Source organism: Cyanistes caeruleus, chromosome 13 (genome assembly GCF_971803275.1).
Source record: "Cyanistes caeruleus chromosome 13, bCyaCae1.hap1.1, whole genome shotgun sequence".
NCBI lineage: Eukaryota > Metazoa > Chordata > Aves > Passeriformes > Paridae > Cyanistes > Cyanistes caeruleus.
In genome coordinates, this window is record NC_141713.1 from 4,904,309 (window position 1) to 4,930,257 (window position 25,949).

Below are 25,949 nucleotides of genomic sequence, written 5' to 3' on the forward strand. Positions count from 1 at the left end.
ATAAAGTACAAACAAACCCTCCAGCTCTTGGTGCATTGTCCGACGTCAAGCTGAAGAGCCAGCAACCTGCTACTGCTTTCTTATCCAGATATTGCTGGATAAACAAAAAACTTGGCCTTTCAGCTTGAAGGAGCTTGGTTTAAAGCTCTTCAGGTCTTAGTTAAACTCATTTTTTTTTTTATAAGTTCCCGTAGGTATTGGCTCCTCTACACAAAGCCATATTTTGCCCCAGATGACTTGGGAAATGAGATCATTCACAGTTGCTTGACGTAAATGGGAGGTGCTGAAGGCTCAAATCTGCCCCCAAGCTCTTTCCCTCACATCTGGCTTAACCCCACATCTGTCCTCCCCATCTGTACTGACGCCTTCTGTCACCTCCCAAAGCTTACACTGCGCAGCACATTTCAGCACAGAAACTGCAGAGGAATTTGGGACACTTGTGTGTCTGGAATACAAGTCTTCAGGTACCACTGACAACTCCTGCGAATATTTTACCATGCGTGCGATTTTTGAGTGAATGTTATTCATCAGTCATCTGAGCTCACAGAATATTGTCTCATGGCATTCTTTGGAGTGCGAAAGAGGAAGGAAAACTATTAATTACTTTTGATTGACATTTTCCATTTGTGTGTGTGTGTGTAGGGGGGGGTTGTTGTGCGTTTTTTTCATAGAACCTCAGGTTTGAATTGGGTAAACTGACACCTTGCAATCTGATCTGACAGCCCTGCTTTGTGTGGGAGTTTGTACGACTCCAAAATTTCAGCTGTGAGACTTTCTGCGTGAGCAGTCGTTTTATTAGAAGTTTTGACACCTCTCCTAGCAGGGATCAGTGCCCGCTGTGTGAACGGAAACACCAAAAAGAGCATTGTGTGATGCAGAGTGGGAAGGGAATAAAAGAAGTTCTGTACCCAATAGCTGAAATTAGCTCAGATAAAGATCTTTGAAGACCTTCAAAGTAATAATAGTGAGACATTAGGGCCATCCCACTGTAATTATTGTCACGGATTTGTATTGTAGTTTAAAAATCACAGATGCCCACTCAGTTTTGTTGGATTTTGTTTCTCACTTTGAATCTGCCTGTTTTCTGCGATTTTATCTGTTTATTATCTTTTCTTGTAAGAGGAGAGCAACATCTTTGGTTTGTTCCAGCTCTTGTGGATTGAGATTTGCAAGTGGTTTGTTAGTGCCTGGCTCTGAAACTCTTGTCTGTGCCTGAATGGGGTACAGCAGTGCCTCGAGTGGCCCAGAGCTCACTGCTTCTATGGATTGTGTCCACTTGTGTTGCAACTGATAGCACAGATGGAAGAAGAACTGAAAAGACACTGTTGACCACAGGATTTTGCATTTCTGAAATAAAGAAACAACTTCACGAGTGTCCTGCATCCATGTGGGGTGCAGCTGGGTAAAGGGAGTTGCTGAAGTGACAAACACATCGAGCAGAGACTGACTGAAGTAAACAAAGTGAAATGCAGGGATGTGGATGTGGAGGAGAAGTGTAAAGGGGCTGCACCTCAAGAGACTGATACAGCCCTGGGAGTAATGCACAGACAGCCCCTGTAAACCCTCTCTACTGCTTTTATTTGTCCTCTTTAGCTAAAAGGTTTTTTTCTTTTGTGTTTGCCTGAACATGATCTTGTGTGGGAAAGTCATAAGAACTAGTTACATCTGAAATTTCCTGTCTTTCTACCGTGTCCCTGCCATACCCTTCCCATTAACTGGGGGCTTTTGGGACAAATTTTGGACAGGGGAAATGCAAAACCCCCCATGATTCATTGTGGAAACTAGGCTGAGGGTTTTGTGGGGAGAAAGAAGGCTGATTTCTTTTCCTGCTCCCACTCACCTGCCCTCAGCTAGGTTGATAAATACCTGTGAAACATTCGCTAGAAAAGTTCCTAGGAGTTCATTGTAATGAGCAATCCTTCTGGCCTAGATTTGTATCTTCCTTGAGAATAGGTGTAATTTTAGATCTGCTTTGCAAGCTCTTTTTTTTCTTTTCCCCCTTTTCTTTCCAATACTCCTCAGTACAATAGGAATCTTGTCCCATGGTGTGAAGCCCCTGCAGAGTTATAAAATTGTGTCACCTTCCCTGCCTCCCTTATAAGTTACTCTAAGTGACACTATTAAAAAGAAAAACCACAGGATCTCCTGGGATCAAAACAATGTCCTGTTGTTATCTTAACACAACTCCGTTTGGCTTTTTTGGCTTTTACCTTTCATTTCCTACAGCTCTGTGCAAGCAGAGCTTGCCTTGCATTGTGCTCCATTCCATGCATGCATTTTCTCAGAGAAGATGCTTTTATTTCTGAAGGATATGCTGGGTGGCCAGAGGTTTCAGATTTCTTCAGCAGGGATTCATCTCTTCCAGGAAGGGGGAGGATGGAGTGAACAGGCCAGCGGAGAAACTTTCATCTCTGTGCAAGAAGGGAGGAGAGACTTAGATGCTCATCACCTCCTCAGACGAAGATTTAAGCTCAAGTATTAACTAATAAACTCCCTATCCCGTAGGAGTTGAGACGGGGGGTGTGGGGGAGGGAATGGATTGAACATGTGTGAGTTTCCCACTTTGAACAGGAGTTTTGGTGGCCTGGAAAATGTAATGTGTTTTCCCTTGCAGATGCTCTGGAGTGTGACTCACAAGCCTTTGCAGCTCGGGCAGCTTTGCAGAGTGAGCTACCAGCAACCTCTTCGTCCTTCAGGTTACATCCCTGAATAAGCTCAAGGTAACTCATTCCTCAGAGCAACCATCCATTGCCAGAGAGTTGCTGCAATTGGTGTTTTCACACTTGTTTCCCATCTGTTAACAACAGCAGAAGTTACCTGTGCATGATCAGGTGTAAAACCCCAGCTCCAGAAAACATCTAGATGTTACACACCCCGAAGTCTATTTGCATGTGTGATGTGTCAAGTCACATTTTCTGTGTTATACATTCCTGCAATCTGCTTTTATTTGTAACTCAAAGATCCTGCTATTATATATTATTATAACTTGGGGATGAAACTCTTCCTAATACTAACTTGCACTTATTGTTTTTGACCCAAAAGCCCACAAAGTGCCTGACAAATGCTAAATGGTTTTACCAGAGACCCTGGAGGTCATTAATTATAGTTATATTCATTTTGCACACATGCTAAGTGGGGGTTTCAGTAGTTTGTACTAGAGCATGTGGTGACTTGCTGGAGTCAAGTGGAGTGAAGTAGAGATAAGCCTCAAAGTTTTCTCTTAATCTACAAAATTTCCCTATGAAGAGTCTAATGTGAGCCATTCAGCTCATGTACTTGGGGACTGGCCATGGAGCAAAGAACTAATTTTCTTGGGAAAAGAAATTTTATTTTTTTCCCAATTTTCTCACCAGGGACCTGCAATTACACAGCTAAGAGTCTGTCAGCACCCTAGAGCTATCCTGTGGCACAAAGCTGCCCAGCATTCCCACCATGGCCCTTGATCCCACCCTTCAGTGCATGTCCAGCACTGCTGTTTTTGTGAGGGATGAAGGCACTGCAAAACTTAGGTGCAAAAAGGTCTTTGAAATGAGGAGGAGGAAGCAGGCTCAGCACTGTCTGCACGTTGGGTGTTGAGCTGTGGGTGTTACACCTGGAAGGAGAAGAGCTGTAGAAGCATCCCCCATTTTTATGGAATCACAGGCTGAGTTTGGTTTGAAAGGGACTTGAAAGATCATCTGGGTCTAACCCCTCTGCCAGGGATGGTGCATCCACAGCTTCTCTGGGCAGCCTATTTTGGTGTCTCACCACTCTCTGAGTAAAAAACATCCTAACACCTAATCCAAATCTGTCTTCTTTTAGCTTCAAACCATTCCCCTTGTCCTATCACAGTCTGTCTCTATAACAAGTCACTCTCCCTCTCCTTTTTTTTAAGTACTGGAAGGCCACAGCAAGGTCTGCCCAGAGCCTTCTCATCTCCTTGCTGAGCAACTCCAGCTTTTTGTCTGATGTGTTGTCCAGATGCTGGAAAAGGCAGCAACCTGAAGAAGCAGTTTTTTGCAGGCAATCTCATCTCTTCTTGTTACAAACAGTTTTATCCTCTTAATTGCCAGTGGTCACTGGAAATCCTTGCTGTCCTGTGCTGTCCTGGCTCCTGGCTGGACACCACCATATCAGACCAGCCTTTGCAGCAGCCAAGGCAGAGAGGGGAGCATAGTCTGGCCCCTTGTTTGCACACAAAATCTTGTTATGTGTCTCTACCATTGTCCCTTCTACCTTTCTGTGACATTTCTGAATGTTTTGAGGTTGCTTTTTAATTTTTTTTTATTGTTTATTTTAATTAAACATGACTAAACAATGATTCTCTGAGTGGGAATCATTCTTCCTAATAACCACAGTGTGCATGCTAACTACACTAAAAATAAATCTTGTCTTTGACTAGTTAAAAATTGCAGTGATTTGTTGATGCTTTTTACCTGTCACTAGTAAGATATAAATATAAATAAGTAGAATTACATTTAAAATATCCATCACTTCACATATGGAGAGTGGCAATGAGTGGGCTGTAATAATAAAATATACTTTATAAGTGTCATAATCATTCAGACACCAGGAACTTATAAGCCACAGATCTGACGTTCAGATGATGAATTGTGATTTTGTTTTAAAAGCCAGACATGTCAACTCCATGTGCATATTGGGAATTGTAGTTCAAGTGACCTCTGCTAAAACGCTGACCTTAGCAATGACTTTGTTTTACATTTCCCAGAAACTTTTTAAGTAGGTGTGATACTTTCCAAATGCAGTTGTTGCACTAATGCTTATATAAAGTAATTTAAAATATATTTGACACCTTTGTTGTGCTCATATATTATATGGCACAGAAAATGAGATTCAGCGAATGGCTTAAAATTAATTCTATTTTGGGCTTTTGGTAACATCATAAACCCCTTGAGGTTCACCTGTGTGACATATGATATCACTGATAAGATGATATTCTTCTAAAACTCTACAGCTCATCCATTCTTGCATGCAATAAATAAATACATTAGATATACATACGAATGAGTGTTTGTATTGGTGAGTATGAAAGTGGATTAGAAAACACTCAAGGGAGACCCCATGGACTGCAGGGATCTTAAAATGATGGAGGAAGGTTGATTCAGTGGACTTCAGAGACCTGGATTCTGCTCCCCTCTCTGCTGCAAGTTCCTCCTGGGTGACCTTGGACATGCTGTTTAAACCCAAGTCCTAAAAGTATTTATTTTCCTGATTCCTGACGAGAGGCCTGATTCATGCTGATTTCAGCAGGAATTTAAGATCTGAAAAGGAACTGAGCACTAAAATCCCTTGAAAGATCAGGGTTAAGTTTCTTGGGGGCTTAACAAAGATGGAGATCCTGCTATTTCACAGGGACTTTGCTCGGGTGAGAGCATAAAGGATCATAAGGCAGCATGGTCCTGGTAGTTGTACAAATGTGTGAAGTGCTGTTTCTGATTCCCTGTGAATAGCTGCATGCACTGTATAAATGTAATTATAGTCATATCAAATGAAAACACAATTAAGTTCCAGAATTGGAGCTGATTGGCATAACAAAGCTGAGATTTACTGCTTCCTTCACCAGACCAGTGCAGGTTCTAACACAAATCATGCCTCTTAGCCTTCAATTTGATAAACTTTCAGCTATTTTGACATGTAGAGCCAACTGCAGCCTACTCCATCCTGACAAAAAGAGCCTAACAAATGGATTTTCAGTCACCCACTGAACAGAGCTAGATGACAGATCTACATGAAATCCTTTTTGGAGAGAAGGCAGCCTTTTAACTTGATTGATGAAATTATATCTAAATCTAGTAGATTTGGGACTTCAAAGGCATTTTTGCCTACTTAGGGCATCCCAGATGAAGGGAGTATGCTATTTGTACCAAACTCCCATGCTCAAGTGGTTTGCAAATTGACCCCTTTGTAATAGGTTAAAGGTTCCGCGCAAGATAACGGTGGTTCATTTTGATTAATTATGTCAGGGAATTAATGTATGATTACTAACTTTTAGCAGACCCTGCTCTTTCTGACCTCGAGCTGCTTGTTTGTGTGGCTGGTTGTAATTTTCGACCAATGGGTTACGAGAGGTCACTGTGTGGTCAGCATATTTTAAACAAAGAAAAGGGAGGTGGGGAAGGGGGAGCAGAGAAACAGCAATCTCAGATCAGAGTGGGTGGACTACAGTTTACTGGCCTGACAGGGGAGATTTGTTGAGTGTTTTAACAGTAGATTTTTATACATTTACCCTTTCCAATAAAATATTCTTCTGAAGAGCTGAGAGAGTGGCCTGGAAAGATGTTGGGAGGATAATTTAACAGTTGAATGTTAAGCCTATAATTGCACTTCATACTGGTTTCAATAGTAGAGAACCTTGTTAAAAAATAAATTGGTCAATGTTGTGTTTAGCGCTTGGATTGGCTGGGAGTGAGGCTGAAAGCTTCTGATTAAGCCAATGCCTGGGAAATGCTGCTTACAAATTTCTTAACCAATCACTGGGGAGATAGCAAAGGTTGATAAAACAAGGGTTTGTGGGGATTTAGCTACATTTCATATTTTAAACCCTTGGCTGAGTACATGAAGCCATCTGAGAACTTCTAAAGGCTAGAAAGGAAATATGTGAGACCCAATCCTGTACAAATCTCAGCCCGCTGAATCAACTGCATTCACTGTGCTCAGTGTGGGATTGAATGGAATTGCTCATGCTGAAAGAGAAGACTGTGCCTAGGTCTTCACAGGACATTAGCTATACTATGAAAATCATGGGTAGATGGAGGGTGTAGGAGCCTTAAATTCCTCCAGTCCTTGCACAGATGTGTGGTCTGATTCTGGCAGAGATCTGCAGCCAGCAGGACACCAGCAGGTACTTTTAAAGCAGCTAAAGCAGGACGTGAGTTAGAGTTGCTGGGCACTAAAAGCCATTGAAACCCGGGATGTTTATGACTTGTGAAAATCAAGTAATACTGCAGGGCCTAAACACACATAGAATTAAGCAACAAACAGCAAATGTTAAAACAAAATTGCTACTATCTTACCTGGGCCTCACTCTGTTAAAAATGGGTCTAAAATGCCCGTGTTGTTTACAGGAACACGGAGAGGCTTTTCATTCATGTTGGCACTGTGCTTTATGGTCCTTAGATGAAAGGCACTACTGATGCTTAAAGAATGATTATTATTGTAATACTTACTCTAAGAACAATAGGCACATTTGTTTTATTTTCCACCAAGCCCGTTCAAACACCAGGGTGTCCAATTAAGAATAAGGGCTGGGACTTTGATGAAACTTTTCCAGTTTGTTTTGGAAACTTCAATTTTGCTGTACTCTTGGTTGCACCTCTTTGCCTACATGGGGTTTTGTATCTGGCTTTGGATTTCCTTAATTTTGTTATTCCTTGCAAAAAATGTGCTCTTGCCAAACTATCTTTTGCATTTTAAGTGAGAACACTATAAACAAGTTTTGTAAGAGGAGAAGCAGATAGTATCTGAATAAAAATATGTGGTATTAGTTGGGCCAGGAAAGTACACTTAAAGCTAAAAAGATGTGAAATTTTCAGGGGGGAAGAATTTGAAGGAAAAAAAAGAAATGGGAAAGGCAAGGACAGTGAATATGATAGTAAGGCTGTGTACAGACTTAGAGACAAGAATTATGTCAAAGAAGAGAGAAGGTAAAGAAAAAAGAAACATTTGAAGTTTTTATATATTTACATATAAACCTGCATGTCTGTTATGGTTTGCTGAAATTGCCTGGGTCTTCTGCAAATCACCCCATACAAAAGGGAAGACAAGCAATAAGACTCAAGATTTGTTTTACAGGCAGTGGGAAAACAAATCTCAGGCAGGGCTTGAAGGCTGAGCTGTTATAATCAGTTGGCAGAGGACTGATCTTTGCTGATTGCCCTGCAGCTTTTTCCAGCCAACCCACGCTAAGCATATTTCAAACTGGTGTCTTTTGCCACTTAGCAAAGAAGGGAAAGGTTTATGCCAGGCTGCCAATTCCTTAATCCAGTGTCCTGTTCACAGAGGGAGCAAGGAACTGATACTTTAGGCATCCTGACCTTACTCTATGAGTGACAACCAGAAATTCAGTTTCCTTGTCCCTGTTTTGATTATTAGTTGCAATTGCCACTTGAGCTCTTAATTTAATGGAAAGTCTCACAGCTGCTGTCAGAGCATGGATATCACTATTATTTACTTATTTAGTCATTTTACAGTAGTGTTGGGGATCTCAGGTCATTGTACACACATTTAATAAATGACAATCCTGCCTCAAATTATTTACAATCAAAACTGTTGATTCAGGGAAGTACTTGTACATAAATATTCTTCCAGGAATCACAAAAGCACATGTTAATTTGCTGTCATATATAGATGAAAACTTCCTTCAGTGCTTCTGTGTCCAGAATTAGGTCCTGAGCCGAAAACATAACAAGCTGTGGGAAAATAAAGTAGCAGAAGTAAGGATTTTGGGACGTACTAGCAGTGTTGGAACACTTTCAGACGGGTTTTAGAAGAAAATGAGATTTATGCAATCGTGTTTTCTGTCAATCTACCAATAATAACACTTAAACTTGGACAATGTTAACCACCCTTGGCAGAAGGATGGGTAGCTCTGGATTAAACATAGGTCTGTGGGCAGAAGCACAAAGCCTGCAGTTTATCCAGCTCCCAAAATGCCTCCGGTGCTGGAGCTTTCATGGAACCCAGCTGCTCACGGTGGAGCTCTGGGGTAAAACAACACAGGCACAACCATGCTTTTAGCCACATAAGCACCTACCCTGCAGAAAGGTCAAATATCAGGTTTTTGAAATTCCACTTCCCAGGGAACTGCTGGCATATTTGTTCCTGAGCATAAGGGAATGAGTTTCTCAGACCTCTGAAAACGAAGGGAATTTGGTGCTGCTTCCTATGGAGAAAGGATCATACCCTGTTACAGAGCCTGTAGGGACACAAAATATTTGTTTCCTTTGCTAATAGGGGAAAACAAAGCAAATTAGAAGCAACAATCTTTGGGTCTGGCAGAGAATATGCCAGGTATTAGTTGTTTTTTACATGTTTTTACATCAGAGACTTGGAATTTTCCTGCTCCTGTGTGTGCCCAGGATTTTGGTGCTTGTACATGCTCTGATTAAAGACCAATTCTGAACAATGCTCATTAATTTAATGATCTTAATAAGCACATGGGGGGGATTGTCTTTACTGTATAGACACAGACAATGCTACATGCTTCAACATGAAACATAATTAGGGTGTGCAGTAAAATAACGGGGTGAGGGGGAAGGGGACATTTTTTAAAAAATGAGCACAGAGGTGACTTCCAACAAAACTTCAAAACCAGCTTGGCTAACAATGAACATAGCCCCATTCTTTTTAATCATCAACAAAATCTATCACACATGTTCTTTCAAGTAAAGTTTATTAGAAAGAAATTGCTACTAGAGAACCACATGTGAGCTCTGACTTGGCAAGGTCAGGCCAGGGCAATAAACCCTTGAACTTTACAAATATGCAAAGCTGACATAAATAACAAATTAAACCCAGCCAGGTGTAGAGCTGCAGTGGAGCTGCTTGCCAGAAAGATTCAAACTCTGGCCAGCGTGACCTCTGTTAGCTTGTGTGGAAAGCAGGGGCTTATCTCCTCGGCTTGTTGTCCATTAGGGTTCATACCTGTGGGCTCAGGTCACCTTCTTCTCATTAGCTTAGAAAAATTATATCACTTCATTAGAGGTGTTTGTTCAGCTTCTGAGTGTCCCCAGGCATTTGGATGTGTTGGTGGGTGAGTGTTGATTTTGTCAGAGCTGCAGACTCTGGGAGTTTTGGGTCCTTTCTTAGGGATAAGCCAGCAAGAGGGAGTGTGGAGATTCCTCTGCTGCAGGATTTGGTGAGGTAGGATAGGGAGGAGAGGACTACAGGACTATGAAGAGGTTCTTCGTTCACTATATAGGGCGAAAAATGCCTGGTTAGAAGAAGTCTGGCCAATAATAAACATAAATGAACCACAAGCTGGCTGGCTGGCCCTGTGAGCCTCTGAGAGTGGCTGCTCCTGTGGCTCAGAGTCACACATCACCCGAGAGCTATTTTGGATCGAGCTCTAAGTGGTGCTTTAGAAAAAGGAGCCGATCCTTGCACCAATTTTAGACATATCTGTTGTATATTCTCTGTGTAATCAGGACTTCATTAGAGGTGTAATTGTCACTGCAATCAATCACTGTATCATTCTGAGCATCACTGACAGATTTCCAGAGGCATTCAGCTGCAGATACACCATCTCAGTGGGGTTTTCAAATGTCTCTTAAGCGCATTAAGCACCTAACTCCCACTGAATGCTCAAGGGGTTTTTAAAATCCCACTATGTGTCTCTCTATATCTTGCCCTTAAACAAGTGCTTAATTTTAAGTGCAGGTAGTTTCACTGATGTGTGCAGCACTCCTCGTGTGGTTAAACATGTGCTAAATGTGCAGTTAAACCATGGCCATAATGGGTGGGGGAGGAATTTGGTGAAAACATACAGTGCTTTAAATATAAATGTTTCACTATCACACCTTAATTTTTGGATACTGGTTTGAGGCAGAAGCAGTGAAAAAAGTCTCTTTAGACTTGAAAACGGAGGAAATTTGTTCTGAGAAGCACAAAAAGGGAATAATATGGCACACTGGGGCATGATGTTCTACAGAATCCCTTTACAAGTGTAACCAGACTTTACAATCTTTGCCATGAGAATTGCTTTGACTTTTTTTTTTTTTCCAAATGCAAAGCCAGACCTCTTACAAAAACACACCTCGAGAGGCAATACTCTGAGCTCTTGTGTCCCCTTGAACAACACATTTCACCTCTCTGTGCTTCTCTTTTCCCTCCCACTGTCTTTACTATTTATATTATAAGAACTCTGGGGCAGGGACAGTCTCTGTGTTTGCATAGCTCTCTCCATAATGGTGTTGTGTCTCTGCTGGGATTGCTCAGTGCTGTCGTTAGTAAAATCTAGTGACTATCTTGCATAATAAAAAAAACCCTTTAGGAGTAGGAAATTGGTAAAAAGCCCTGGGTCTTGCTCTGAGTTATTCAGGTTTTAGTTTTGTCTCTGAGTAACAGGTTATGGCTCTTCAACACGTGAGGTTTATATAGACTTGCTAAAGAGATCTGTCCTGATAAATGGGTCGGATGCTTTTTATAGAGTTCTCCACTGGGTCCACTCCATCATAATGAAGCTTCAACACAGGACTCCACAGAGCTCCAGGAGAGAAATCTGGGAAGGAGAAAGTGAAGGGAGATTGGGTGAGTTTACACTATGTGTTAAGTGGAAGAGCTGCAAAGAGGTTGGGAGACTTGTCATGACATGCAATTAAAGGCTCCTCTGGGAGTGTCTGTATAAACTCTACATGTAGCAGAAAGAAAACAGACAGCTGACAGTTGTACTGTGAAGTCTTAAAAGAATATACAGTGTTCACTGCTGACACTCAAAGGCAATTTTGCTGAGTTCTGTGAAGTCTAAACACTTTTACTTAGAGTTAGGGACAATTCCTGTCAAAGAGCTGGAATTTCTGCCCTAGCTGTTATGAGTTAGCTTCCAGGAACCTCTCTTGAACTGAACCTGACACACACTTTGTTTGTTTTAGTTATGCTTCCATTTGATGAAGGCTCTTGCTGGTGCTCTTTTGCCTTGCTATTGATGGTGGCTGGGGCGTGTGACAGCTATCCCAATCACCTGGGCTCCTTTGGAGCACACCCTGGGATCCTTGGGTCAACCTTTTTGTTGTGTCTCCCAGATTTTCTAGCAGGGGTGTTTGTGTATGTGTGACACATCCAGAAGTGCAAATGGGGAGATACAGGGAAGGGGCAAGTTCTGCAGGGCTTTGAGCACCGAGGAGAAAATAAATCTGGGAAGGATCCCATCTTTATGTGCCTTGAGAAATGTGTTGATAGTTGAGGCTGCTGGTTGGGAGGGGAAGGGTTAAAGAAAACTTCTGATCTACCAAATCCTTTAACCCCCTTTTTCTTCATAGTTCTGAGAAGCCTGAATGAGGATCTGCATTGGTTTGAGGCTGCGACTACTTGATGTATTTAATTAGAAGTAAATCTCTCCAGGTCTGCAGTGGAAGTTGTGCTAAAAAAGGGAACCAGCTTGGCATGGCCATGGAGGCAGAGGCCCAAACCTCCATCAGGCTCACTCAAAGCAAGAGCTTTATGCTTCTCTTAGTGGCCTGGGTGAGGTCCCCAGGTAACAGGTTGTCAGCAGATTTGGTCAAGCCCTGCCTTTCCTCCTTTCCCAGTGAGTAACACCTCACTGGGTCAGTATTGTGAAGTGATTTCTCTATTCCATGAACATCTCCATTCTGTGTTGGGGAGCCTGTTGTTTTTATTATTCCTGTTGCTACCACAACAAAAGGGAGGAAGTCACTGGGCCAAGAAGCAGAGGGAGACATCACCCTTTCTTTATTTTCTTTTAGCATTCCATGTGCAGGTCCCAAATGAAAAAGAGGGAAGACTTAGAGAGCCTGAGCATCATTCAAATCATCAGAGAAATTATCAAAAACTATTATGGCTATTTATTTTTGGGATGGGATGCCTTTACAAAGAACTTAGAAGTCCTATAGGAGGGACTCAAGTAGATTTTTATTTCTTTCTAGATGTAAGGGAATGGCAAATGAGAAGCAAACAACTCGAAATTCACCAGAGAATTTGGAGTGCAAATTTAATTTATATGAGAAGACTGTGGTGATGGGAAATATAGAAAACCCTAAGTTTTGATGGTTGGACCAGGCTCAGAGCCTAAAGGCATATATCACTGAAGAGTATTAAATATTTAAAAGAAGGTTTATTTAGAGTCCTCAAAACTGACAGAATCTTAAATACAAGATCATATGGCAAGAAAGCTCAATATCATTCTTGTCAGGGTGAATTAACTGTGGTGTGTAGCCCTGTATAAGTAAGCAACCATGGAAACTCCCAGCTTCATTTAAAGTCCTGAAATACCAAATTATGTCCATTGAGAATAGAAAAAAGAATAAGACCAGGGTAGGAAGAAAGAAGAAGAGCCCAAGCTTTCTGAGGAATTTTATCAGCACATATTTCTCAGGTAACTCCTCAATTATTTTTAAAGAATACAGAAAAAAAATTGTATTTCCAGGATCCATTGTTTATTCCCCAGTACAACTGGCATTGGTTGGAATGAATTACACTTATAGTGCATTTCATCATACAATTTTTCAGTTAAATCTTTCCCTTCTAGGTGTTTCTTCAAGCTTCTGGGGAAGTGTTCCTCCCTTGTTGTAAGGAGATTGAGCCAGGCTGTAGCTGAGAGATTCATTGTGAGTATTCATCTGTGTCTCTCTTCATTTAATCCTTCTCACTGCCACAGCCCCTCTTGCCTCAAAAAACAGCTCCCCTTGCTTAGACTGCTGAAATTTGTGACTTAACAAAAAATAGTTTGGCCCAGTAAAGGATAATGAATTCCAGTGTGTTGGTCATGCTGATGGAAAGGACGTGGGACTCCCCCTCAGAAATGGAAAGGAGCCTTGGCCAAGAGCCGGCGTGATACACACATTGTTACAGCAATATGCACCTCCTTCTACCTCATTTGTGCACCAAAACATGCCTTGGGAACATTTTAAGGATCTTCACAGTGCCAGAATTTCTTCATCCTAAGCTGTAGCAGAGAGCTGCCAGCATGGTGTTGTACTGCTGTGGGAGCCTTTCTGCAGAAGGTCAGTGGGGGAGTGTAATCAGTTTAGAACTGGATGTTGTAACTTACTTGAATGAAAGATTTTTTTTCTAAAGGTGACATTAAGATGAAATATTTAAGATAAACCAGAAGATTTGAGTGGAAATTCACAATGTCCCTCTGAAACAGTCCATGCTGATTTACTGATCTTCCACTTTCAATTTATGAGCTGAGACCAGAGTATACCACTGGAGGATGAGAATAGAGTAGTCATATTAGAGCCAGCTCATATATCCTACGGACAGACTTTGGAAGAATTAGAAAGTATAATAAAGTGCTTGTCCCTTTAAGACACTGCTTGGATCCTTGCCAATTTAGATCCCAGAGCATTAGATATTTTAAAAGCCCTTAAAACTGTCTCTCTTCTTTTTCCTTTCCCTTGTTGTTTGAGGTTTTCACCTTTTAACAATACAGAAACAATGGTAGGAGCATCCTTTGCTTTACAGCTTTCTCTCCCTACAGCATATTGAGAGTGGAATTCTGTTCCCCTTCACATTATTTTAAACACGAAATAACTCTTTAGAAGGCAGAGCATGTGTGTGACATGTACAAGAGAGGGAAAACATACCTTGTTTCAAGAAGTCAAATCCTAGGTTTTACATAGGAGCAGTAACACTGGGATACACAAGGGCATCCAGGTACTTTTCAAGCATATAAATACTGCCAGGGCACTGCAGTGACCTTTGGTCTCTGACATTTTCAGCTAATGGTCACCGTATGTGGCAAAAAAGGCTGAGCCTGGGATTGCTGGGGGACCTGCTGGGAGGTTTGGATGTCTCCTTGGAGAGCAGCCACCTTACCAGCCAGCTCAGCAGCCCGTGGGTCAAACAAAATCCCAGTTTGGGCTCTGCTGCAGCTCCCAGTGCCACACACCTGATGCAGCCACTCCTCCCAGGGAGAGCAAGGGGGCTTCAAAGTGGTCACAATCATTCTGCAAGTATTTCTGAAGTGAATTTTGTTCGAAAATAACCACTCGGCTAAAAACCCACTCTTAGAGTGCCTAAATAAGGAATTTTGTTTGAAGATACTCTCCCAAGAAGGTTTTTGGAGAGTTCTCTTTGGGCTGGGCTCTGAAATATAGTTTAATGCAAGACAAAAGGAATTTGGGTGAAGAGGAAAGGTGGTCTGGGACAAGAATAAACAGAAAGTGAAATAATAGGCCATCAATCTGGGTCCATTTTCTGAACAATACAGAGGAGAGGAAGGACCCAGGATCTTTGTGCCATAGCAGATGAATGGAAAATTGTGATTCATTCCCCTGTTTGCTATTCCTTCAGATCTGATTTTTCTTCTGGTAGGACCCAGGCAAAGATCCCCTCCAGTTTTAGGCAGCAATTTCATCTCATGCAATGGGGAGATTAAGCCTGCTGAGAGACCTCTTTAAAGGAGGATTCAATATTCCCTTCTCTCTTCATGGAGATTGTAAGATAATGCATCTGGAACAACATTAGCTCATCCAGGTCTGTGGTTTTATTTTTGATAATCAAATCCCAGAAATCTTATTCTCCATCTGCCTGAACATATTTTTGGGTAAGGGGTAGGCTTCAGCTACCACACATGGCTGTGGTCAGATATTGTGAGATCTCCTAAACATGAACAGAAAATTTCCGTCCTCTAAGTCATATCTAAACATTCCTCTTTCTCTTGTGCTGTATTTTCTTTCTGCAGCTGAGAGAGTTATGGTAGTTCAGGCCAAGAGAACATGTTTATTTCTCCTTTGGTAGTGTTTACTCAGCAGACTCCCAAACTTGGGTTCAGGCTGCATTTGCTTTCAAATGAGAATTATTTTGATGGCCTCAGCCTTATTCTATATAGTGCAGTGGTGTCAAGAGCTAGCATTAAGTCACTGTCTGTCTGGATTAAGTTTTAAGGGTACAATGAAGATGTCGTGTTAGGAGACAGCTGGCCAAATGGACATAGATTTCCTTCTGAGTCTCAACAACATCTGCACCCTTAAACAAGAGTATTTCTTACAAAACCAAGGAGTTTTCCTGTTAAGTTTAGCCTAGAAGTGAGATAATTGTGGGGAAAAAAAGGCTGAAACACATCTTAGGAGCTTTTAGGAGCTTATGACACTTTATTTGGTCTTTTGAGACAGCTATTAGTTATTTATCCCCTTTCAACTGCAGAGCAACACCTGTGCTCTGCTTCACCTTCCTCAGGACCATTCAGCAGAGGTGGAGCAGATCTTCCCACCAGCATCAATCTCCTGTCTCAGGCATCTGACTCTCTGTCTCACAAAGTTTTGCATTTTGTCAGTGAGGACATTACTTTTTTAGTGACTTCTGCAAAAGCAAGCTTCTTATAATGTTAATTGCAACATTATAAAAACACACATTATACATTAATTCTAGTCTTACAACATCTCTAATTATTAATCATACAACTAATAAACAAATCCATAAAGGGCACTAGTTTCAATTACACTGATATAAATTATGAATAAATTATGACGAGGCATAAGATTTGTGCTGTGTTATGGATTAGTGATGATGCTTTTTTTATAGAGCAGGTGATGTTAACCTCAGAACACTTCAAGATCTGTCAATCCTGTAGAAGATATTCTCAATGCAGCTTTCATGTTGTCCAAACAGCCACAAATATATTCAAATATTTAAATAGTTTCTTTTGTTTTTGTAAAAAGGCTGAATTTTATTATTATTTGAGAAATATAATGTAAAAGAATAGTATTTTTCTCAGCAAATCAGCAAAATTTCTAAGTTTACTTTTTAGCTTTATGAAGTATTTATTTTCTCGTTTTATATTTTGCTCAGAATTATTATTTGACAAATTGATCTCCAGAAGTTGCCTGGATTCACTCTGTTGTTAAAAAAAAAAATTGGCTTTTTTTTGCCCAACTTTTTTTTCCATGAAATTTGCACATATCAATGAGATGATGATAAGCAGACTGGGGAGGGATCTGAAGAAATTGCCCTGCATTTTAGCCCTCAATTATACAAGGTGATCTTAAGAAAACAAGAAGTCAAGTCCTGAAAGGTCTCTGAATAGCAGTGGAAAATAATTCATGCCAGATTGTTCCTTGTTAGTAGTAAAGAGAGACTGTTATAAATTGATTAACACAGAGAGCTGATGGATATTCTTCACGCCTAAAGAGCAGTTTCTTTGGTTTTACAAACTGATAAAAACAGGTGAAGAAGCCTAAATGACAGTGAAAGCAAATGCAGGGTAAAATACTCGGATCACAAAGTATTTGAAAATGCCCTGGTGGGGCAGTGAATCTTGACTTTCTAGCATCAACCAAACAAATAAAAGGTCTTCAAAGTTATGAACTCTGTTATCTTTCAAAGGGTGAGATGAGAGAAATCAAAATGGTTTCATGGCAATTCATCTGATAGTCTGATGGTCTAAATAAGTGCTTTATAAACTGCAGCAAGATGTGTGTCAGGATCTTTGCTACCTCAGACCTATAGAAAAAATTACCCAAATACTCAGTCATATTTGAAGGGAATAATTAGAACAGTTCTTAGGCAGTCTGAAAACCTCATCTTCTCAAAGTGTCTTTGGAAGGGAGCTAAGGTGTTCAGTTTAACCTACAAAAACACAAAGCTTATGTAATTGAAAAAACACCTCCAGAGGTGGAAAAACCCTCAAGAAGAATTTCATAGTCATGAGTGTTTTAGATTGGAAAGGTCCTTAAAGCCCATCCAGTTACAACTCTCCTGTCTTGAGCAAAAACACCTTCCACTGGACCAGGGTTTTCCAAGCCCCATTCAGCCTGGCCTTGAACACTTCCAGGCATGGAACTTAAATGATTCAGGCAGTCCAGGTGAATTTGAATTTGGTCAAAATGAGGTCTGCACAGTATTTCACTAGAGGTTCTCAGGTAGGGCACGAGATCCTGAAGAATAAATTAATGCAAGGGGACTTGCTCTTTTCCTCTCTCATGTGTGAGGTTTCTCCTGGATGCCACAGTTCCTTCTCTGCCAGCTCATTCCTGCCTCAGGGGAAGGACATTGCTTAAAAAATATGTTTTGGGTTTTAAATACGAGGTTTTGCATTGAAGTAGATATCTGAGCCAACCCAGCAGAATCTGTGAGATGTGACAGGAGCAGAGTGGCAGTGGTAGACCAGAATGGCTGCCCTCAAAAATGGGAGACAAATATTACAACTGAAAGGAAACCTCACTCCCTGCATTTGTGTATTTTAATATGTAACCCTCATGTATTATAACTACTTGGTGACAGACTCTAAACCCCTGCAAACTTTGGGATTCTGTTCACTATTTTAATCACCATTTAGGTGTGAGGGTCAGGATTAACAGCAGGCAAACCTTAACCATGTCTGCTGGACCTCAGCAAGCCTACCAAAAATGGGGAGTGGGATAGCTAAGAGAGTAGTCATTGGGGAAAAATGAAACTCAGATGTATTGAAAATGTAAAAGAAAATTGCAAGCAGCACAGGGAAAGAAGCTGATTGGACAGAGTAGGGAACCTTTACAGCTCTTGATAGAAAAAGTGAAATTCAGTGAAAAAAGCAATAGTGAGAGGGAGTAGGAGACAACCAGAAAATAGGAAAAATGTCAAAAGGATGCTTATGCTCTACATGGAGGGTTCTGAACCCATGAAACAGGGAAAGAATTCATATTGGCTTTGGTTTTGGTGACTTGCACTGTGGAGTAAAACTCAGGGCTACACAGTTAGGTTATAATGTTGTGTGGGTTTGTCCAGAAGATGGCTAAGCAAGGTGATCAGGAGGAATGCGAGGAGGGCTGTGTGTTATTTGTTAGAGAAAATAAGTTATTGCTGCTTTGCCAGGTGGGTTGAGGCAGAAATCTCATACCTCTGAAAGTAATACCAGATCCCAAGGGCTGGCTACGTGGAAATCTCTATCCACAGTGTTCGTTAGGCCATTTGCCTCTATAAAGATCAGACAAATTTATGTTGAGCTAGGTCACATGAGGCCAAAACCTCACCTGCTTCAGGCTTTCAGGACTGTGCTTTAATGACAATTTAGGATCTAATGGAAGGCCAGGAAAAGGGTCATTTTATATCTGGAATATACTAGTATCTAACGCCAAAATGATGTAATATATCTGATTGCACATTATGTATAAATCAGGACAGCTCTTTAGTAGAAGGACCATATGTTTTCCACGCCAGTGGAGATTTATACAGATTCCTGGGACTACCTGCCCGGGTTAAGGCACTGTGACTCTCTTTTTCCCTTTCCAAAAAGCTTGGCCACAGCTCTCCAGCCAAGCTGGCCTTTAAAATAACAAGCCACAATAGCAAGAACGACAAAAACAAGCCCCAAAGCCAGCAAGTGTGCAGTCAGGCTCTGCTGCCATAAAGCTCAGAGCTGGCATTCTTTGGGAGTGTGGGGCGGGGGGAGTTGCTGCATTCCCCTGGAATGCGGCGAATGGCTTGTAAATTAGAGTCCCTAATGAAACCGTGCTGGTGTCCAACTGCAGCAATCATCTGGTTAAAATCAGGCAGTAATTCCACTAATTTTACTGCCCTTCTCCCAGCCCTCAACGCCTCATTTAGGAAAAAATGTTTATGTTTCCCTCAAAACACCTGCATTTTAACTTGGGTCCCCAAAGCAATTATTTTTATTTTATTTTATTTTTAAGACTTTCTGTTGTGAAATGCAGCATCCCTCCCTTTTCTGAGCCGAAGCACATGAACGCCCTGGGATTCCCAATCTTCAGGCATGTTTAACTAGCACTATTTTTCTTGCACACTTCACAAGCTTTGCCATCCTATATATTTTCCACCCACAGCTGCTGTCCAGAAGTGTTTAGGATATATTTTTTTCTCCCCATCTCAGTAAATGATGAAATAAAACTACGTAGAGCTGTTTGCATTGTGACTAAGGAAGTTAAGGTTGATGGAGGTGATAGTGACTGACACTTATCCAATTTCAGGCTTTCCAAAACGTCTGTGGTTCTTATCATGATTTAGTCTCTACTAGACCTTGTAGACATTAAACAACAAGAATGAGCACTATTCTCACTCAGGAAAAGAAACATTATATATTGGATGCTGGAACACTACCACGATGTGCTGTGAGATCTTACCATCTGCTATTCCATTAGGGTGAGTTATTCATTTTGTCTCCTTGGTTTCATGTTCATTTAAAGCTTTGATAGATTATGACTAAAGATCTCCTTCAAAAGTTGTAAGCAGATATCCCTAGCCCGTGATGATACCATTTCTTGAAGCACAGACATCCCAGACAAGGGAAATAGGCTTCCCATAAACAGTCAAATGTCTTCTTTTCTTTCCAGTCCACACAATCCTGAAATACTTAACCTGTCAGCAAATTCTTTGAGAAAACAGATACATTTCCCACTCCCCAATCACCTGCAAATATCTCCATCCAGTTTGCTGAATTCCTACAGTCCTTTCCATCAGGGCAAAGTCTCAGCCAGGCCAAGGTTTGCCAGTGCTGGGGTATAGATTCTGGTAGATCAGGCAGGCAAAACTAGGTGCAGCATCAAACTCCCTCCCTATTTCACCTCAGAAATAAAGAGCCAGTGCTTAAGATATTGTAAGATACTGTAAGATAATGTAGCTATCCATATGACTGTTAATTCTGCAGTTATAATTGGGTGGAATGGGAATTTTCTATGCTAAGCCAATTCCGTGGGGAACACTAATTTGTTGAAGCTGAAAATTAAGTTTTCTCTAGCTAGCAAGGAAAATGCTGGCCAAGATTCTGAAGAAGCAGATCTGGGGAAGCTGAATCTTGAAGCACTTAACTCAAGAGTGAGGAAGCATCTCTGAATTCCTACTTTCTTTCCCTTGCACCAGTGTAGCATACTCACTGTTAGTAAACCTGGAGTCAAGCGTGCCTAAAGGAGGGAAAGAGTGGTTTGTTTTGGTTTCTGCATCACTTGGTAAATGGCAGAATCCTTGATGCTCTCACAGTAGAGAAAACAGATAGAAATCTTTGCCCCTACAACACCAGAAAGCAATTTTCTTCCTTCTGCTGCTGCTGGTTTGATAAACAAGTTATTCTGGACACATGGCAAAATATTTTAGTGGGAAGACAGTGTGCTGATTGCAGTTAAGGGCTGATGGAAATCCTACATGCAGAGAGGCTCTGCTGCCTTTTGGGATTTCTCTCTGGGCTCAAGGGTAAGAACAGAGGCTGGTTATGTCCACCAAGAGCTGAAGCCCACAATGAGATGAAGGAAAAAGGAGCAAACTCGACTTCTGGACACACCTGGTCACAAGAGGAGATTAAGGAAAAAGAAAGACCTATTGACAGCACCCAGAAACACTGTGGGGGGAGGCAGTAGCTCAGGCAAAGCAGCAAAACCAGGCCTATGCTTAATCTCAAACTTCAAAGAAGAAAATTCCTCAGAGCTAATAGGTCCCAAACCAAAATATGGTCAGGTATGGAACATGTGGTCACCACAGCATCCCAGAGGCTGCGAGGGGTGAAGGCTTACAAAAGCAACTGGGAATCTCCCTATTTTTTTTCCCCCTTTCTTTTTATTTCCCCTTCCCCCAATATTTTCTGCTTGCCTGCCTCCTTTAAGCCTTTGTTTTGGGCTAACTGCATCTGAACTCTCTTGGACCTGATGGTGCAGGCCTACAACGGAGCAGAACACACAAATGTCATCCCAGTAATGAAAGAGAATGAAGGAAATATCATATTGAGTACTGTATCACATCCAGTTTTAATTAAAAGTATCACAAGCAGATTTATGTCCAGCATAACTTCTGCCGTTTCCAGGTTGTATTTATCTTCTAATTTAATTGTTTTTTTAGTGCCGTTTATGAAAGCAGCCTCGCAACCAGAGATAATGCTGCATTTTAACACTTTATCTGAATTTACTTTCAAGGAGCTTTCTGCTTTTTGAATTTTTACTCAATTTGACATCTTTCTGAGAGCTGGCAGAAGCACTGTGTAGCTTGATGCTTTAAAATGTGAAATTGTTGGAAGGTAGGGAAAGAGCCTTTCTTCAGCTGACTCTTATTATGAACTCACTGCTGGGACTGAGACTCCAAATCAGCAAATAGCATCCCATTAAGGTCAAAGAGCCTGTTGAAGAGTGTGAGGCAGTATGAGAAAAAGAGAAAGTAGGGGACCTTACCCTCTAAGGTGTTGCTGAAAGCCTATTTGAAAACCTAATATTTGATTTTGTTTGGGAATACAGTTATTTTTTTAATTTGGATGAACTTAAATCTTCAAACTTCCAGTATTTCTTCCAATCTTTAGCCAAAATGTACCAGAAGTGATAATGGTTCCCTTTTACCACTGAGAGATTAATAATCTCCTAATTTCTGTGTTTTCCTTTCTTTCTGTCTTCAGGGATCTCTGGCAGCTAAATAAGAAGAAAGGTATTTTACTGGGAGCTTTTCTGCAGTTTGACAGGTGGGAAGTAGGGAAAGAAACTGCTTTTCATAAGAAAACAGCAGAGCTAAAATTAAAAGTAGGACTTGGCTCTTAACAACTTTAAATTACTAGACAATTTGAAACCCACATTTCACTGCTTGACTTTTTGCTTGGAGAAGTCAAACCAGAACCCTGAACACATCCATTCTCAAACCTTGGGAGATTTCACATCCTGATCTGAGCTTTCCAACATGCTCCCATTTCTGATTAATGCATACCAAACCTACTCCGTTATAAAGTCAAATCAATGCCAAATGTGGTGGTGATTTTTTGATAGGGAATAAGCGACATCCACCAATATATTTAACACAGGTCAGTAGACAGCCTACAGTCATGACAGTCTTGAACTAGTGACCTAGAAATGAAAGACTCCTTAATCCCTTTACCAAATCCTAAACCACTCAATTCCTGCCCCACCTCAGCAGCCAAGGTCTTTTATAGATGTGCTGGAGGGTAATATGTAAGCCAGCAGAGTGTAAATTAAAGAGGAAAAAAATGCTCTACTTGCAATAACATCGTAATTGTGGAATTTGAGAAAATAAGGGACTCAGGAGAGGTCTTCAGTCAGCTTGTCTCAAATTCAGTGCAAATTTATTCTGAGAATATTTTGGCACCTGCAAGCAGCCCAAAACTTTTATAAGCATCATAGCAAGGGAAAAGTGATGCAAGTGAAAGACTGCAGATAGACTCAGGAAAAGGTCTTGATTGTTCATCTGACCTGTTGGCTTCCTCTGTTGCTACAAGAGCTTACTTTTATGGCTGTCTAACTCCACTGATTCCCATGACGACATCAGGAAGTCTCACTGGCATACAATTGGAGGGTTTAATCTACAGGGATGAGACTCATGCCTTAGAAAAGAAGAACAGAAGCCACAGACATCCATCTCATAAATCCTGTGTTGTTTAATCTGGTTTCTTCATTTTTGTCTTGGGATTGCCATTGGAAGAGGTTCTCTCTTGTGTTTTCCTACTCCTTCTCACAGGTCCTGACAAGAGGAACCATGAGAAAAGTATTCATTTCGGAAGCTGTTTCCAGTAATATAACAGAAACTTAAAAAGGAGTGGGTTTGAATTCTAATTGAATTCAAAGCTACACAGCACAGACCAACAACAGCAAACTCTGTGCCTGTACAGTTGGAATTTTGCTGCCAAATGTGGTTAAACAGTTTTTCACTTTTCCCCAAAACATGAACATTGTCTAAGTAGAAAAGTATTTCCATTTGTAGAAGGGACTTTTTTTCATTTTGTACATCTGCAGGCATAAAAGGACCATAATAGACCACAAATTAGATCCGGGAACTGAAATAAGCTCAGCTTGTAACTGAGACCACAGGTCTGTAAAAAAACTATAGCATCATTTTTGGGTGAGCTCTTTTTTTTTTTCTTGTTTGTTTGCGTTATTTTTTTTTTATGGCAAAGCAAATGAAAACTCATTTTATATTCAAATATGACACCATCTGTTCCCTGAGTTAGAAAAACTGGGTGAACTGATCCAATATACATTGTGCTAGAAGGAGGGGAACAAATGCAGAAATATCTCTTTCTCTCATCTCCTGTTTTGTGTCCCACTGTTCCATGACTTGACCACAAAGGACTTGCAGATGGCACATGGGGGTTTTTGTTTTGTTTTTTTTTCCTCTGTTTGATCTGGTCCTCCCATTCTTCTGGGCTAGAATTTTCCCTTTCTCAGTGTGATCTGCTGTCTGTCTCCTCTTCCCTCCGAAACAGCCTCTGCTATTGCTCTTCCCCTGAGGTGATGGAGAGCAGATCACGTAGGATCTACTGCCATAGTCCTGTGGCAGACCTATTCTGAGAGAGGTGATGCTGTTGGGCTTGGAGGGGAGGTGGTTTGTCATAGGAGACATCTCACTGCTGTTTGTGTTCACTTCTCCCACTCCTCATGTGATCCTATGTAATGCAGGAGCTGCCTCCAGGAATGGCTTGGGCCAGCACAGTGACCAGATGCTGAAAGTTCCCCCCTTCTAGGATCTTCTATGATCCTTCATAGGATCAGTCCTATGAAAACCCTTTTTGTATTTAACTCTTTATTTGTAACCATGAAAAGAATAAAGCAGATCCCTTGCAATCACCTGAAGCACTGGACAGCAGCGGGTGGTAATGAAATAAAAGGAGGAAAGGGACAAGTAAAAAACTGCCATGTGTGGAAATCCCTGGGAATGTGGAAAATATTCTAGATAGCTTTAAAGCTCATCAGTTGAAACAGCACAAAGAAAAGCTCCTACAAAAACCTTTACCCCCTACCCCCCTACAATGAGCCAGAAAAAGAGGAGTCCCTAAGCTTACCCGAGCCTGACAATGGCTGGTTGTGAGGCACACGTTAAATAATTTTGGGTTAACATGGGCAAAGGAAATCAACTATGAAACTGTATTAAGGAAACATGAGACAACTGTAATCTGCATAAAAATAAATTTGGGTATATTCCCAACACACAATCGCACTGTGGAATTGCAGGAAGTGGGCTAATGGGAGGGAAACTGCTTTCCCTAAAGAAAACCTGCTTGGGATTATATTATTTTTGTGGAAATAAAGCTACTTTCATATTCCTCTCATATTGCTGTCCTGTGTTTAGAGTTGAGTGAATAGTTTGGATTAAATAATTTCCTCCATGAAATGAACCTTCTATTATTATTGCTCAAAGACTGTTGATAACATGCTGGAGTTTCCTGTGCTTACTCTTCATTTCTAATTGTTCATCAGCTTGAAATTACTTATGTGTATTCCTCTAAGGGTTGGTCAGGGTTTGGGTTGAGTGTTTGATACCCTTAGGGCATTGGAGTTCTATCAGTTATTGTGACAAGTTCCTTCACTTTTCACCTTTTCCATGGCCCCTTCTGGAAGGGGTGGGCCACTGGAGCTCCCAGAAACAGAGCAAATCCAATAATAATTCCTGTTGGGGTGGGCTCTGCAGAAGGTGATGCAAGGAGAAAAGGCTGTGTGAGCTTTATCCTTTGCTCACTGGAGCAGGGAACAACTCCTCTGAGCAGGGACCATCACCTAGTGGGACCTTTTGTCCCTTTCCAGGGCTGTCCCCTGCCTGCTACAACACAGGCTTCCCAGTTTGCAGGAAACAGGTTTGGTTTTTGTTATCCTTTTGGCTTTACTCCCATTTGAGCAGCAACCAACATTTTTTAAAACTTGGAGCAAGGCAAGGCCTCTTGTGTTTCTTCCCAGGAAATCCTTGGGGCTAACGGGGTGATCATGCTGGGTGCCACCACTGCTGACCAGGCTCTGGCAGCATGGGACACTGCCATGGGACACTGTGGTGACCACCTGGGCACTTGTGGTCTTTGCCTGGGCCACCCCTTGCTCCAGCCATGCAGTTCAGATATTCTGACTGACTGCCTAATTCATCATTTTTGCCCTGACAAAATTCCCATGGGGAAAAAAGGAGGTCAATAGGTTCAATAGCTTGGTGGCACACCAGGTGCTCAAGAAAATTGAGATTTTGCTTGCTTGGCTGCTAAAATCAAAGTTGTTTGAACAGTTTCAGAGTGCTCTTTTATGAACACCTCTGGTCCCACCTACTAAGGGTTCAGGCAGGGCTCTTATGGTATCCCACCCTGAAGAAGAAGGGAACTCATCTCAAAAAATATATTCCCACTGCAGCTGTGCAAAAGCAGGCATGAGCCCAGGGTTGTCCCTGTCTCTCTTCTGTGAGCAGTTATTTCACACAGGGAAAAAGAGGGAGCAGAGACAAATAATCATTTCAGCAAGAAATGTGTCTAATACTTTTCCTTCGTGAGTCACTGAGGCTGCCAGCTGGGTGTTTGCTGAAGGAAGAGAACAACAAAATACAGAGCAGGACAAGGAAGGACAAAACTTACTTGGCTAAAAGCAAACCCAAACTTTTCATGTTGTAAATTT

The 25,949-nt window shown here is 41.3% G+C and overlaps 1 long non-coding RNA gene across 1 annotated transcript; it reads left to right on the forward strand.

The window, feature by feature from the left end:
* Positions 1-9,508: 9,508 nt before the first annotated feature.
* On the forward strand, positions 9,509-24,048 carry LOC147650662 (uncharacterized). The gene is made up of 7 exons (XR_015275768.1): positions 9,509-9,751; positions 11,147-11,247; positions 11,976-12,260; positions 12,600-13,048; positions 13,202-13,280; positions 19,581-19,752; positions 21,980-24,048. It is a non-coding gene; the product is annotated as an uncharacterized LOC147650662 (long non-coding RNA).
* Positions 24,049-25,949: the final 1,901 nt, after the last annotated feature.